Consider the following 15319-nt stretch of genomic DNA (forward strand, 5'->3'; position numbering starts at 1 on the left):
AATTGAATATCGAATAACATATGGTATTTATTGGTATATTGGTATAATATTGGTATTTTAAACAAAAACTATCGCTTGGAACTGCGTAGATGGCGTTTTGTCAAAACCTCTCAAATATACATATACATTTTACGCTGTGAGTACAAAATGAGTTATTCACCTAAATCGATCCATAAATATGTATAAAGGTGGACTTTTCCACCAGTTACGCTAGATTTTGGTTTGCTGGTTTTTGCGTTCAAAGCACTGTACATTTCATAATGTCATTATCTGTAAGATTGTCGATACACGGTTTATTATCGTATTTTTTTCAAAATTACGAATGTTTCGAATATAAGTAACATATCTGCAACACTATGCTATACATTGACAGTAAGTTATGATGTGAAGACAGCGTTATATATAGTACTCACGTTCAGAATCATTATTGTCAAGCTATATATAAACAATCACAGAAATGGTGAAAATATCTCTTAAATCAATTAAATACTTACAACAGTATAACAAACTGTTTTTCACTATGCGGGATGCCACGGGCCTTCGGATCCACCGCAAGATGTTCTATGTGTATAAAAGAAGCAGTGCCTGCAGTGTGCGAGTCATTATACAATTCGTGATAGCAGCGCGTACTGACGTGATTTTGGCTCGCGCATTTTCCGTTTCGTTTGTTCGTTCGCTGTGTTTACCTACACAGCATGCAGTCGTCAGCGGGAGAGCTGCCGGTGGGTCTGCGAATATGTATGAAATAAGAGGGCGCTTTTTTTGTCATTCTGTACTTGATGATAGTCACCCTATAGGGCACTGCACGGACTGCTTTGTCCCTTTCTCGCTGCAAAGAAATTATAGAAAACAACAAGGCCAGTAAACGTCAAAATTTATGAAGAAAGAAAGAGAAAGAGATGTTTCCGTGCAGTGCCCTATATACCACAGAGAACAGACATGGAGGCTTGAAATTTCTTGCAAAGCATGTGTAACCAAGCACACCGAACCTCAACGCCATCGACGTCGACATTGCAACTCACAATCTCATTTTGACAACACGATGGCGCTGGTATGTTCTTGGTCTTGCATGCATAACGACACTAGCGCACAGTGGCATTTTTTTATGACGCTAGCGCTGATTATGCACGTGATAACGGCGCGGTTCCAAAGTTATTTTATATTAAATAACAGTAAAAAGTTATCACAACATGGCGAGTGCAGCTTCAACGTCTATTCTCGGGTACTTATTCAAAAGGACGTATGTGATTTTGTAAACAAAGTTTCAAGCGTCGATTTTGTGTGGGGCGAGGCAGCCCTGTTATATACCACGCTATATCATATACCGTCTTGGTGTTGATGATGAGCAAGCAGCCAAGCATCGCTCTCCCTCAGTCAGAGTTCAACAGTGACCCGAGCAAGGCGTACCGTCCGCCGAGTGCAGTGACGCGTAACGGGTGATTTCCTGGCGCAGTAGCAAGTTACACATTTGGCGACAGTGGCAGGTTTTTCTGCTATTTTTTTGTTAGTATGAAGCCAAAGATGACTATAAGCAACAAGATACCCGACTCTTTTGATATTGCGGAGACACGATAAGCGCTTACTAGCGAGCAAAAATCGAACTAGTACACTGTAAAATTTCAATTCTTGAACTGTCAAGCTTGATGCACTGTGAAAAAAAATAGTCAGTAAAGTACACTATAATCTGTTTCTATTCAATTTTGAATTAAAAAAAACACCCAGTCCAGTGAAAAGATTTGTACAAACATGTTTTTGAATGAATTTGAGTAAACAAGTCTGTGACACAGGTACGGAAGATAAGATTAGGTAATGGTATTACGCATTGCAAGGCACGGCAAATGCTGGGTAAAGCGTACCATTGGTACTTCGGGTACCTGAAGGAATAAAATAGACCCCATCTCGCGGTCCTTAGCCTCTTACCCAGCAACTCCTTATCCCTACCTCTCGCGGTGCTGGCCGGGATAATGAGCAACCTTAGGGAAGATCGGGTAACCAACCCCGGTGGAACTATGGTCGTAAGGCTGACAGGGAAGGGGGGTTTGCTCCTTCCGGAGGTGCAAATCTTATTGAGCGTCTGTTCTCCATGTCAGGATCGGCCCACAACAGCGTCTGTTCTCCATGTTAGGGGCGGCTGATCATCGTCCGAGTGCCAGCGAGGGACTCCTATGAAACTGTGCACCATGGTCCACCGGAAATAAGGAGGAATGGTCCTCCGGAAATTTAGGGGTTTGTGTCAGGCCCGCAAGCCAGCCTTTAAAAAATCATAAGCAACGAACAATCAACAAGAGAGTACGGACCGGAACCATCGGCGAAGACCATCGCGACGAAAAGGGACTAGCGATTGGAAACCGGTTCGTGGAACTGCAAACTCTCAACTTCATCGGGAGCACACGCATACCGCCGATGTGCCTGGCGGACCGTGGATTCGGCATCGTAGCGCTGCAGGAGGTTTGTTGAAGGATCAATGGTGCGAACGTTTAGAGGTAATCATACCATCTACCAGAGCTGCGGCAGCACACATGAGCTGGGAACAGCCAGCAGTGATGGGCGACATGCAAAGGCGCGTGATCGGGTGGTGGCCGATCAACGAGAGAATGTGCAGGTTGAGGATCAAAGGCCGGTTCTTCAACTTCAGCATAATCAACGTCCATAGCCCACACCCGGAAGCACTGATGATGATAAGGACGCATTCTACGCGCAGCTGAACGTGAGTACGATGACAGCTGCTCAAGCCACGACGTCAAAATCATCAGGAGACGAACGCTCAGGTTGGCCAAGAGGAGGAGTTTAGACCGACTATTGGAAAGTTCAGCGCTCACCGGCTGACGAACGAAAACGGCCTACGACTAATTGATTTCGCCGCCTCCAAGAATATGGTGGCCATTCGCAGCACCTACTTCCAACACAGCCTCCCGTATCGGTACACATGGAGATCGCCACTGCAGACAGAATCACAAATCGACCACGTTCTGATTGATGGACGGCACTTCTCCGACATTATCGACGTCAGGACATATCGTGGCGCTAAACATCGACTCTGACCACTATCTGGTGATGGTTAAACTGCGCTCCAAAACTATCCGTCATCAACAATGTTCGGTACCGACGACCGCCGCGGTACGACCTAGAGCGACTGAAGCAACCTGATGTCGCCACTGCATACGCGCAGCATCTCGAGGCAGCGTTGCCGGAAGAGGGTGAGCCTGATGGGGCTCCCTCTTGAGGACTGCTGAATACAGTCAGCAGCCATTAACGACGCAGCGGAGAACAACGTCGGGTATATGGGTCGAAGTCGACGGAACGATTGGTCTGACGAAGAGTGCAGACAGATTCTGAGGAGAAGGACGCAGCGCGGGCGGTCGCGCTGCAGCAAGGTACCCGGCAGAACGTGGAACGTTATAGACGGAAGCGGAGACAGCAGACCCGCCTTTTTCAGGAGAAGAAACGCCGCCTGGAAGAAGCGGAGTGCGAGGAGATGGAACAGCTTGTTCTCAAGATACACGCAAGTTCTATCAGAAGCTCAACGCATCCCGCAAAGGCTTCGTGCCGCGAGCCGAAATGTGCCGGATAAGGATGGGAGCATCTTGACGGACGAACGTGTAGTGATCGAAAGGTGGAAGCAGCACTACGAGGAACATCTGAATAGCGCTGAGAGTACAGGCAGTCAAAGTCAAGGCAGCGGAGGAGATGACTACGTCAGTTCTGTGGACGATGGAAGCCAACCAGCCCCCACCTTGAGGGGAAGTTACAGGATGCCATTCAACAGCCAAAGACCAATAAAGCAGCTGGTAAGGATGGTATCGGAGCTGAGCTCATCAAGATGGGCCCGGAAAAAGCTGGCCACTTGCCTGCACAAACTGATAGTCAGAATCTGGGAAAACGAACAGCTACCGGAGGAGTGGAAGGAAGGGGTTATATGCGCCCCATCTACAAGAAAGGCGACAAACTGGAGTGTGAGAACTTTCGAGCGATCACCATCCCAATACCGCCTACAAAGTGATATCCCAGATCATCTTCCGTCGTCTGTCACCATTAGTGAACGAGTTCGTGGAAGTTACTCAAGCCGGCTTCGTTGACGGCCGCCTCGACAACGGACCAGATCTTTACTGTGCGGCAAAATCCTTCAAAATGCCGTGAATACCAGGTCCCAACGCACCATCTGTTCGTTGATTTCAAGGCGGCATACGACAGTATAGACCGCGTAGAGCTATGGAAAATTATGGACGAGAACAGCTTCCTGGAAAGCTTACCAGACTGATCAAAGCAACGGTGGATGGTGTGCAAAACTGTGTGAAGATCTCGGGCGAACACTCCAGTTCGTTCGAATCGCGCCGGGGACTAAGACAAGGTGATGGACTTTCGTGCCTGTTGTTCAACATTGCGTTAGAAGGTGTAATGCGAGAGCTGCGTAACAGCTGGGGAACGATTTTCAACAGATCCAGTCAATTTATTTGCTTCGCGGATGACATGGACATTGTCGGCCGAACATTTGCAAAAGGTGGCAGAACTGTACACCCGCCTGAAACGTGAAGCAACAAAAGTTGGACTGGTGGTGAATGCGTCAAAGACAAAGTACATGCTTGTGGGTGGAACCGAGCGCGACAGGGTCCGCCTGGGAAGCAGTGTTAAGCATGATAGACGGGGATACCTTCGAGGTGGTCGAGGAATTCGTCTACCTCGATCCTGCTAACGGCTGACAACAACGTTAGTCGTGAAATACGAAGGCGCATCATCTGTGGAAGTCGGGCCTACTACGGGCTCCAGAAGAAACTGCGGTCGAAAAAGATTCGCCACCGCACCAAATGTGCCGCGTACAAGACGTTAATAAGACCGGTAGTCCCTCTACGGACATGAAACATGGACAATGCTCGAGGAGGACTTGCAAGCACTGGAGTATTCGAGACGGTGCTTAGGACCATCTTTGGCGGTGTGCAAGAAGACGGTGTGTGGCGGCGAAGAATGAACCATGAGCTCGCCCAGCTCTACGGCGAACCCAGTATCCAGAAGGTAGCTAAAGCCGGAAGGGTACGATGGGCAGGGCATGCTGCAAGAATGCCGGACAGCAACCCTGCAAAGATGGTGTTCGCTTCCGATCCGGCAGGTACGAGACGACGTGGAGCGCAGCGAGCGAGATGGGCAGACCAGGTGCAGAACGACTTGGCGAGCGTGGGGCGTATTCGAGGATGGAGAGATGCGGCCTCGAACCGTGTATTGTGGCGTCAAATTGTTGATTCAGTGTTATCTGTATAGATGTAGACTAAATAAATGAAATGAAATTACGCATTGCAAGAAAAATTTTGAATCCTGGAAAATCCAAAGCGCCTCCAATGAATATTTTCCAGGCTAGTGATCAAAGCAACTAATGCTATATTTGAGATGTTTTGTTTATATTTATAATTATGGCATTTCTAGAAAATATGCTTTACTGAACAGAAAACACACATTCTAATGAAATGTTGAAAAGCTTTGTAATTTTGTGTGTCTCAGGGGTCAGCAGAATAAGCACTGCGATTTGTGGCAGAATTAGACTCTGGAAACCTCTTCGGATGTGTTTCTGTATGTATCTGAAAACTGGTTCAACTAAAGCGATAGCATTTCGCTGAGAACGCACTAGTCCAAATCTTGGTATTGGTGGGTCTCTTAACAGAGCCGACACGACACCTTTGGGCTACATGGAAGGTCAGCTCAGGTCCAATAAGCCACCGATCAAACCATTTATTACGAACGCTGTAAGCGTTTTGGAATGTGTAATATGAACATTCTTTCAAATTTGATATGAATTCGAGATTATGTAAAATATTTCATTGATTTCCTAACCATAAGTAACTGAACCATTGGAAATAAAATGTCTGTGAAGAAAACATCAATAAAGAACTAAACTACTCTAAAATTGATATTGATGTCCTTTGTATTTTGAATTAGTTTACAGCTAGGCAGAGAACTGATAGGTAAATGGTCTTTCCATGTTTATGGGCACGCCATTCAAATAATTGGATTGACAATTGATTTGTTTTAATAATTTGAGCTCAATACAACGCACACTATGCATGATTTGTTCTATGCGGGGATTGCCCTCTGCGCGTTATTTCCGCGGAGCTATCCAAATTTTTCTTTTTCTCCGTAATATCCGTATGTTAATAAACCCGTATGTTCTTCGATTCGATTCTTGCGATTTATTCAGCCTATTTTTGACGTTTAATTAGATTTGTAAACGTAACTGCTATAATACTACTATTAGAAGAATCTTGATGAAGCGTTTTGCCATCTATGAAAGCACCAGTTTAAAAACATACTATCGGGAACATTACTCTATCGTACTTTTACCCAAAACAAGAACTTTTTAGCAATGTTTGTGTTTTAACGAACATTTTGTACGTCGGTTTGGAAAAAAGATACCAGATAAAGATTGTCGCTATCGTCGCTGTCCAGAACAAGTTTTGCTGTCGAGGATAAGGCATCTAAATGTCAATGAAGAAAAAATACATACGATTTGACAGTTAGGTACCACACATCTTTCGGACAGCAGAACAAAGGGAACCGAAGCGACAATCTTTATCTGTTAATTAAAATATCTTTTGTTTGGAATCGCCGATCCCTCTAATCGACGTTGAAATTGTCGATCGATAAAAGAATGAGAGAGCTACGCACGGTATGCATTTTGAACTTTGTTCACTGCTCGCATTGGCATAACGCATTTCGCGGAGAAACTCGTTTACTCATTAATGGGTACTTTTTCTTTGCTATTTCTTTCTCTCTGCTGAAAAATTAAATGAGTAGATCCACTTAATCTCCCAAAATGGGTGAATTTTCCAGCAGAAAGAAAGATATAGCAGAGAAAAATAACCAGGGAGGGAGATGCAAGAGAAAAAAATACCAAAAATTAGGTACTTTTTTCCAACCGTGTAGGTGAAAGTTACACGCTTAGATGAGATTACCTAAAAATAGATTTTTATTTTACCTAAAATTAGGTAGTGGATGTTTACTGAAAATGTCGATAAAAATTAACGATAATAATCGTTGGTTTTTATCGACTTTTGAGTATTTGACGATTTCAGATTATGACGTTAGTTTTTACCTAAAATTTAATAATTCTGGACTTTGTCAAAAAAGTGTTTCCTTTGTTTTCTGCTGCCTCTTTGTTGTGCAGATCCATAAAATCTCCTGCAATCGCTACTTCTCGTTCCTGCTACTGTATTCGCCAGGCTAATTTATTTAAGATCGAAAATTGACGGTAAGTGGTCGATTGTTAAGCGCCAATTTCCGAGGCTAATACAGGAACTTTCGTATATTTGCAGGAATCCGGAGAATGGTTTCCTGGCATCATGTTCCTCTAGTTGGCCGTTCAAGCATGCGCACATCTATAGCTGTGAGCACGAAAACACTAAGGCCCTGGAAAGTCATGAAAATTTCCCACCCGAAAAACTCCTAGACTGCAGCAGGATTCGAACCCAATAAGGTCTGTTTTAATAGCGCAATTTGCATTGATTTTTATTACTTATTACTTATTGAACTTCCATTTCTACAGATAACACTGAATCAACAATTTGATGTCAAAAAATTCGGCTCGCGGACATCCATTTATCCTCGGTTGCGCACCACGCTCGCCAAGTTTTTTGCATCTTATACCCACGTAGCTCGCTGCATCTCCCGTTGTACCACCCGGATCTGATGCGAACACCATCTATGCAGGATTGCTGCGTACATAATTATTGTAACGTTTCCTGCGAGCTCGTCGTTTCATCGGCACACATCTTTCTCGAATACTACGAGTGTTTATCATTCTCCAATATTCTAAAAGATTCTATACGTAAAGGACTACAAAGTGTTTTTCTATATGGTACATTTGATATGATTGTGAATTTTCTTTGCCCATGGTTGTGATAAGTTCCGAAGTAAGGAAAGCTTTCTAAGACAAATAATAATGTAACAAATATATCATTCCTGAAACTATGTGCCGCCAGCATTGGCACTGGTACATCTCTAGCTCTCATATTCATCATATTTAAAAATAAAAGAAATGCTTGGAAGAACTGTTTTTCTTATTAACAAAACACTGAATAAAAACCTAATAATAGGTAATTTTTAACGTTTTCACGAAACCAAAACAAACAACATATACCTATTTATCGGTAAAAAGTAACGTCCAAAAATCGGTAATTTTTAACGATAGTTCTTGTTTACAACCATTACCTAACTTTAGGTAATCGATGATTACCTAAATCTTAGGTATGTGCACTTTAGTTCGATTATCGGTATTTTTTACCGACTTTTAGATTATTCTAACTAAGCGTGTAGAGTGTGAAAGATCCTCGCACTGTTTTCGCACTTTCATCGGTGTTTTTTTGTTTCATTTTGACAGCTTACTCACGTGCTTTTGCTGCCAACTTCGCGAATTCGAACTAATTCACTCTTATGTCAAAATCTCATTGCAATCTGTCAGACATGGCCGTCAATCACCCCTTCTTGTTCCTCCACAGTAAAATCTTATTAGGAACTGTCAGACTGTGCGTGAAGCATTGACCTTCGTAGTCGTGAATTTTGGCTGGGCGACGCGACGTGTCGGAGGGTAAATTGCTGTGCTTCTGGAAGTGAAAATAATTTCCAGGCAGTAAGATAGGATATGGCACGATTTGACAGATAGCCCATACATTTTCTGTGAAATCCTGCCGTTACCGTGGAGAACGGTCTATTGCACTGGATGCTTCAGAAATATTTTTTAATGCATTCGTTAAATGAAAAATGTTATCAAACTTTTTTAAAACAGATATTTCGAATTCATTAAACAAGGTATAATAATTTTACAATTACACAGCTTTATTTAAACAAAATATAAATGATTGTAATAGCATCTGTATCAGCCAAATGTAAGGATATTCTCCCTAGATTCGAATTATTGTTTGGAATGCATCTTCCGATTAAATCAAAATTAAAATAAGGACTCAATTTACATTTATTGGTCTTGTTAAATTCACTTTAATGAAAAATATTGATTTAGTGAAAAATATTAATCTTCGTATATGTTCAATGAGCAAGGGAAATGTGGCTACCATGCGCAGTGCAATTCATTAGCCCAAAAATGATTTCAGGATAACTCTTGCTTCAAAATACGTTGTTTTGCCATATCGTGTACAACACCGCAAACAAAATTTCTCCAAATATGGTCAAAGGTGTGGTTTTTGTACAACAGATGGCGGTAATATCACCGCTTTCAGTGTCTCCCGGTAAATACATGGAAAGTATTAAACTCGGGTATCTTGTTCCTTCCAGTTATCTTTGATGAAGCGCAATAATGTTTACTTATATGCTTCATAATAATACTGTGTCAAGGAAATCAGCCACTGCGCAATCTCATAGAAAATTGTAAATTCTTGAGACAAGAAGGTTGTTTGCCTTTTGCAGTGTTTACAGAAGCGGTGCTGCGAGTTGGGAGAGACGCGGTGGCGTGTTGGTAAGCGGTACAAAGTAGGTTCGAAATTGTTTGCGTGTTTTGAGGACCGCAATGGCGAGTTTTGAGGACCGCCAAGTAAAAACGAAATAGTTTGCGTGTTTTGAGAACCGCAAAGGCGAGTTTGGAGGACCGCCAAGTTAAGACGAAATAGTTTGCGTGTTTTGAATAATGCAATGGCGAGTTTGGAGGACCGCTAAGTAAAGACGAATTGGTTTGCGTGTTTTGAATACCGCAATCGCGTGTTTGGAGGACCGCTAAATAAAGATGATATGGTTTGCGTGTTTTGATGTCCACAATGGCGAGTTTGGAGGACCGCCAAGTAAAGACGAAATAGTTTGCGTGTTTTGAGAACCGCAATGGCGTGGTTGGAGGACCGCCAAGTTAAGACGAAATAGTTTGCGTGTTTTGGATAATACTATGGCGAGTTTAGAGGACCACCAAGTAAAGACGGAATGGTTGGCGTGTTTTGAAGACCACAATAGCGTGTTTGGAGGACCGCCAAGTAGAGATGAAACGGCTTGCGTGTTTTAATAACCATTATGGCGAGTTCGGAGGACCGTCAAGTAAAGACGAAATGGTTTACGTGCTTGAAGGACCACCGTACATATATGAAATGGCTTGATTGATGATGAAAAACGTAATGGTGTGTTGGAGAGAGAGCAATGGAGAGCACTAGGAAGAACAAAAGGACAGAAAAGAATCATGAAATGAAATGTATCATACAACGAATTGATATGGCAAGTAATTTGATATTCCGTTCAAGTGAGTTGAACGAAGGAGTTTAGACGTTCAGTCAAGCGATTTGCTCAATCCTTTGTGTAATCTGAACTGAGTAGGGAGACTCCAGTGACCTTGCGAGGAAAGGCGTCCGGAGGTGGCTAGTGTGATTCTCGGTCCGGTCTTGGATGTTTTCGGATTGGAATGTATGGGCATAGTGTATTTGTTGTATTTGCTACAGAATATGCATACTCATGCTATGGCGACCATGAAAAAGCTGAGGCAATGATAATAGAAAAGTTGAGAAGCAGGCCAAGTTCCAAGTTCCAATTGAAATGTAGAGCCATTGAAGAAGAAGTATATTATGCTTGACTTTTATTTATGTAAAATCACAATGTTTCACTCAAAAGCGATCAAAATCAGCCAAGGTCCATGTTATGTTGACACTTGTAAAATAATCTCTTGCCTTATGAGAAAAACATTGCATTTATAAAGTAGAGCATGAGAATGATAATAACCATGCATTTCGTAGTTGCTACTCCATGTTTGGTCAGAACAATCGCAATAGCATGGGATTTGCACTTTAAATTCAATATGCATAATTCGAGAGCGCTAGTAGTGATTGGCTGGTAGCCCTGGCCATGTCCTTTCGGGCTACCTGAGATGAGGAGAAATTGAAGATGCAGCCGCAAGCCGAGAATACTTCTGCACTCGCCAAGTGCATGCAGAATTTTATTGGAATCTACGGCAAAGGTACGTCTTGGTTAACTGGTTACCAATGTGATAGTTATGAAAAGATGGTATATTCCAATCGGATGCCGAAAGAAGCTTTTGTCGCTCTTTTCAATTTCCAACAGCTACTGCTAGAATTGGTCAAGTTGTAGGTAAAGAATAGAAGAGGAAAACGGTATTAAATCTATTTCCAATATTAGTGATTGCTAAAACATGAGAAATATATGGAAAGAAATAAAGCAAGAGAATGGAACGACCCGTGATTGATCTCACGACCTCCTGCGGCAGAATCATAGTTGCATTTTTTCGACATCACATGTTGAGTGCGATTTGTTTTTCTTTTCATTTTCTTAATTCTCTCTTCATATAATTTTGCCTCTCAATCAGATGGAAGGAGACGGAAAAAGCAAGTGAACTCAAATCTCTTTAATTTTTTTTTGTATTTATGTGTATATGACCTTAATGGGCTGTCACTGCGGGCTGCATGCGATAGACTAACGCAAAATGAACTCCCCCAAGAAATTATGAACGCGAACGTGTGGGGCAGAGTGGGAGCATTACTTTGTTTTATTGCAGTATGCATTAAACATAAGTTTTAATTTGTGTTGTGATTGAATTTATTATGCGTTTCAGATAAGCATATATAAAATGAATAAGCTACTTGATGGCTCCGAGATAGATGGTAGTAGGAAACGAATCAACGAGGTTGTAGCGCACTGTGTCAAAAAGGTATGAAATATAGGTTTAACCTACTTTAAAAACAATTCAATCTGCTACCTAAAACATTTCTGAACTTAATCTCCAACTGTGCTTAGGAACGAAGAGACCACTGACAGATTATCAGTATTATTTTGGTCATCGAATAAGATAAAATTATGTTCTTATGTCATTTGAAATACGAAACAAAGATCACAAATGAACATGTTATGAGCGCATGAAATGGTGAAATTTACATGAAATGGTGAAATAGCACGAATATTAATTTTCGGATAAACCAAGAATAATTAATCATTAGACTAAGAAGATTAATCAATGCGACGATGGATCAAGTATTAGGCGTCGTTCAAGTTACAAGGATGCTTTCCATCTCGTCCGAACTGCAGAGAGTTACGGAAAGGTGATCTCACGCCTGCTACTTAGCATCGCTTTGGTATGGATTGACACCTATAATTGACACTATAAGCATCAATTTAAGTTCTGCTTCTTGGTTTCGCCAACGACATTGATGCTTTGTCACGTTACTTGGACAAGATGGAGGAAGACTGCTGTGAATACGATGTAATATGATAAAAAGATACTTAAAAGAAGACATCGTAGCTACACCACGACTATACATCGATGGTGATCAGTGTTTCAATAGGACCGAAGCAAGAGATTTTCGGACAAAGGGAGATTCCATTTTTTCGTATGAACTGTAGTATAGATAGTGGAATATATAGATGAGCGAAGATAAATCCAATGTCTCCAAACGAACTGTCAAACGTGTCTCCAAACGAGCATGACGTCATGATTTCAATGAAAACGTTAAGGGCTGTGACGTCATATGCGCCTGTGCACGGGCAAAAAAAATCGACTCAGCCATGCTTTCGCTCATCTATAGATTCTACTATCTATAAACTGTAGTATTAATTTGAGCAGATGGAATGATTGTATCGTATTATACCCGTTATGTTGCACATAAAATGATGTCGATCACTATCATAAAGGAATGTGTATGTGATGGAGTAATGAGGAAAAAAGCTAGAGAAATATTTACATGTAGCATTTGCTTATGGCTATATGATGCCGATGATGTTGTTTGACTAAAGAATAAAGGCTTTTGAAGAGTTGCGAGAGGATGCACAGAAGAATGCTGCAATGCTATCGTGTCTTGTCGATCGAGGAGATTTGGTGTTGGTGACATCGTAGCTTCGTAGGGGCCTTCCTTAGTCTAACGGTAAGATGCGCGGCTATAAAGCAAGATCATGTTGAGGATGGCTGGGTTTGTTCGATTCCCGGTGACGGTCTAGGCAATTTTCGGTTTAGAAATTATCTCGATTTCCCTGGTCATAAAAGTATCATCGTGTTACTCTCATGATACGTACGTACGAATGTATAAATGGTTACTTGGCTTAGAAACCTCACAGTTGATAGCTGAGGAAGGGCTGAATGAACACAAAGCAGCGAGGCGGCAATGTCCCAGTGGAGAATGTAATGCCAATAAGAAGAAGCAGAAGAAGAAGACATCGTAGCATGCTATGTTGATTATCGGATCGTCGCGAGTCCAACCGTCAGGTCGTCGATAATTTTCGAGAACCATTGTCACATCAAACCGTCCTATCTGTTCGGCTGGGATACGACAGAAACATGCGAATTAGCTTGTCTTCAAAGCCTGGCATGGAAGATAAACGAAAATCGTGCCTATTAGAAAAAATACTTACAGAAGTCGCCGGACAGGATTCGAGCCAAGAACATCACCAATAATGTTATAGCGAAACGCTCACTCTAGTCACATATAGGCATTACGTTATTTGTTCTACTAAAGCTGCTACCGATTGGATTGGCGATAGCTAGAAAAAGCTATAGATTATGGAAGCAAACAGTAACTCCACTTTTTTGTGACAATCAGAGTGATGCTTATTCGCTCCTCAAACCAATGTCATATCTAAAAAAACATACATTTTTTTACATTGAAACTAAGGTAATTTTTTGTGTTCGTGTACTTTGATATACTAGCTATCTTCAAAATTGGTACCAGCAGAGGAATCAGCAGACTGTTAGCGCTCTACGGAGACGGAGACAATACTCGTAGAGTCTTTGAATGAAAAGTGCGGTGAACCATCAGTAATAGAGTGCAGATGGAAGACAGCATACGGATGAGGCGAATAAACCATATAAAATAACAACTGTAAGGGAAAACATTAACTGTTCACACCGGAAATATCGGTACGTAGCCAGAATGCAGGCAATGCTCTGGTGAAAATGGCTTTAGACTTTCTTTAAGCATAAGCATGAGCAGTACAATTCGTAGTTGCTACTCCGTGATTGACTAGCACTTGAAATTGCTCAGGGAACCTATTGGATGGAGCTTGAAATTTAGCTACTATTCTCAATATTCAAATTTCTGAATTTCAACAACGGCGCCGGCCACGTCCTCACGGCCATCAAGGAAAGGAAGTATTATTAGTTCAATTCTCGTTATTACTAGAATCCGAGTATACCTCTGCATCTCCACAATCGTCCGTGGATCAGTTAGATATATCATCTGCATTCACTGTGTTAAGTGATGCAATCTATGGTAGGAGAATATATAAATGACAATTAGGAGAGAATGAGAATGAGAAGTAACAGGCAGCTTGTACGCAATTCTAGCGAAGTTTTCTAATGTGAAATGAGAAAGAGCCAACGATCGAACCCTTGATCTCCTGCTCAATAGGCAGAAGAAGTGGCACAAGGCCAATAAGCCCCCTGAAAATGGATTTCGACTTTCCTTGGCCACGAAGTTCAATATATTCGATATGTATTGCGTTCGGCAAATAAATCTCTATAGTGGTATTTACTTTAATAGATTTGTAACAGAAGAGAAAACCAAAGCCAAGCTATAAGTGCAGGATACTAACAAAAAAAAATTCCGGAGAGAAAGGGGGATGTGTGGGGCGAGGCAGCCCTGTTATATACCACGCTATATCATATACTGTCTTGGTGTTGATGATGAGCAAGCAGCCAAGCATCGCTCTCCCTCAGTCAGAGTTCAACAGTGACCCGAGCAAGGCGTACCGTCCGCCGAGTGCAGTGACGCGTAACGGGTGATTTCCTGGCGCAGTAGCAAGTTACACAGATTTGTCCAATCTGATAGCACTCCCACGCAAACTATTACCACAGACAGGTAGGGGAAGCCTTCGGCTATCTGTTAGTAGTGTTGGTTTGCGTGGGAGTGCTATCAGATTGGACAAATCGCCGTTTGAATCTTTGTTTACAAAATCACATACGTCCTTTTGAATAAGTACCCGAGTATTCTCTGCACGGAAGAAATAAACTACCCAATAGTGAGTTTAATTCACCCAACCTCGAACATCCGTACGGGAAGCCAAAATTGAGTAAGTAGGGTCGAAGTAGTTTGCCTTTACTCCCATGTTAAAAAAGTACCCAACGGAAAATTTATTGACCCAAATTTAAGTTTAATTCACTCAATTTCGACCTCAGGTAATAAAACTCAACATTGGCTTCCCGTATTGAACTGGCGTCGTTGGATTGTTTGGCTCTTTTGTTTTTGACAACAAAAGAAAGAGTGGATGAAAGCGAAGAGAAAAAACAACTCAAAAGTAAGTTTAAAAGTACTCAATTTTGGGTACTTTTTTTCTTCCGTGTGTGGTTATACGATGATCAAAAAGTTCCATGACTAAAGTGCTCGCCACCAGATAGCGCCTAAAATCCAATACAATT

The 15319-nt window shown here is 42.0% G+C and overlaps 1 long non-coding RNA gene across 1 annotated transcript; it reads left to right on the forward strand.

Moving 5' to 3' along the window:
• The first annotated feature begins 7108 nt into the window (after positions 1-7108).
• On the forward strand, positions 7109-8130 carry LOC134226375 (uncharacterized). Its single transcript, XR_009983461.1, has 3 exons — positions 7109-7231; positions 7296-7456; positions 7526-8130. It is a non-coding gene; the product is annotated as an uncharacterized LOC134226375 (long non-coding RNA).
• The last annotated feature ends 7189 nt before the right edge of the window (positions 8131-15319 follow it).

This window comes from Armigeres subalbatus, chromosome 3 (genome assembly GCF_024139115.2).
Source record: "Armigeres subalbatus isolate Guangzhou_Male chromosome 3, GZ_Asu_2, whole genome shotgun sequence".
NCBI classification, from domain to species: Eukaryota; Metazoa; Arthropoda; class Insecta; order Diptera; family Culicidae; genus Armigeres; species Armigeres subalbatus.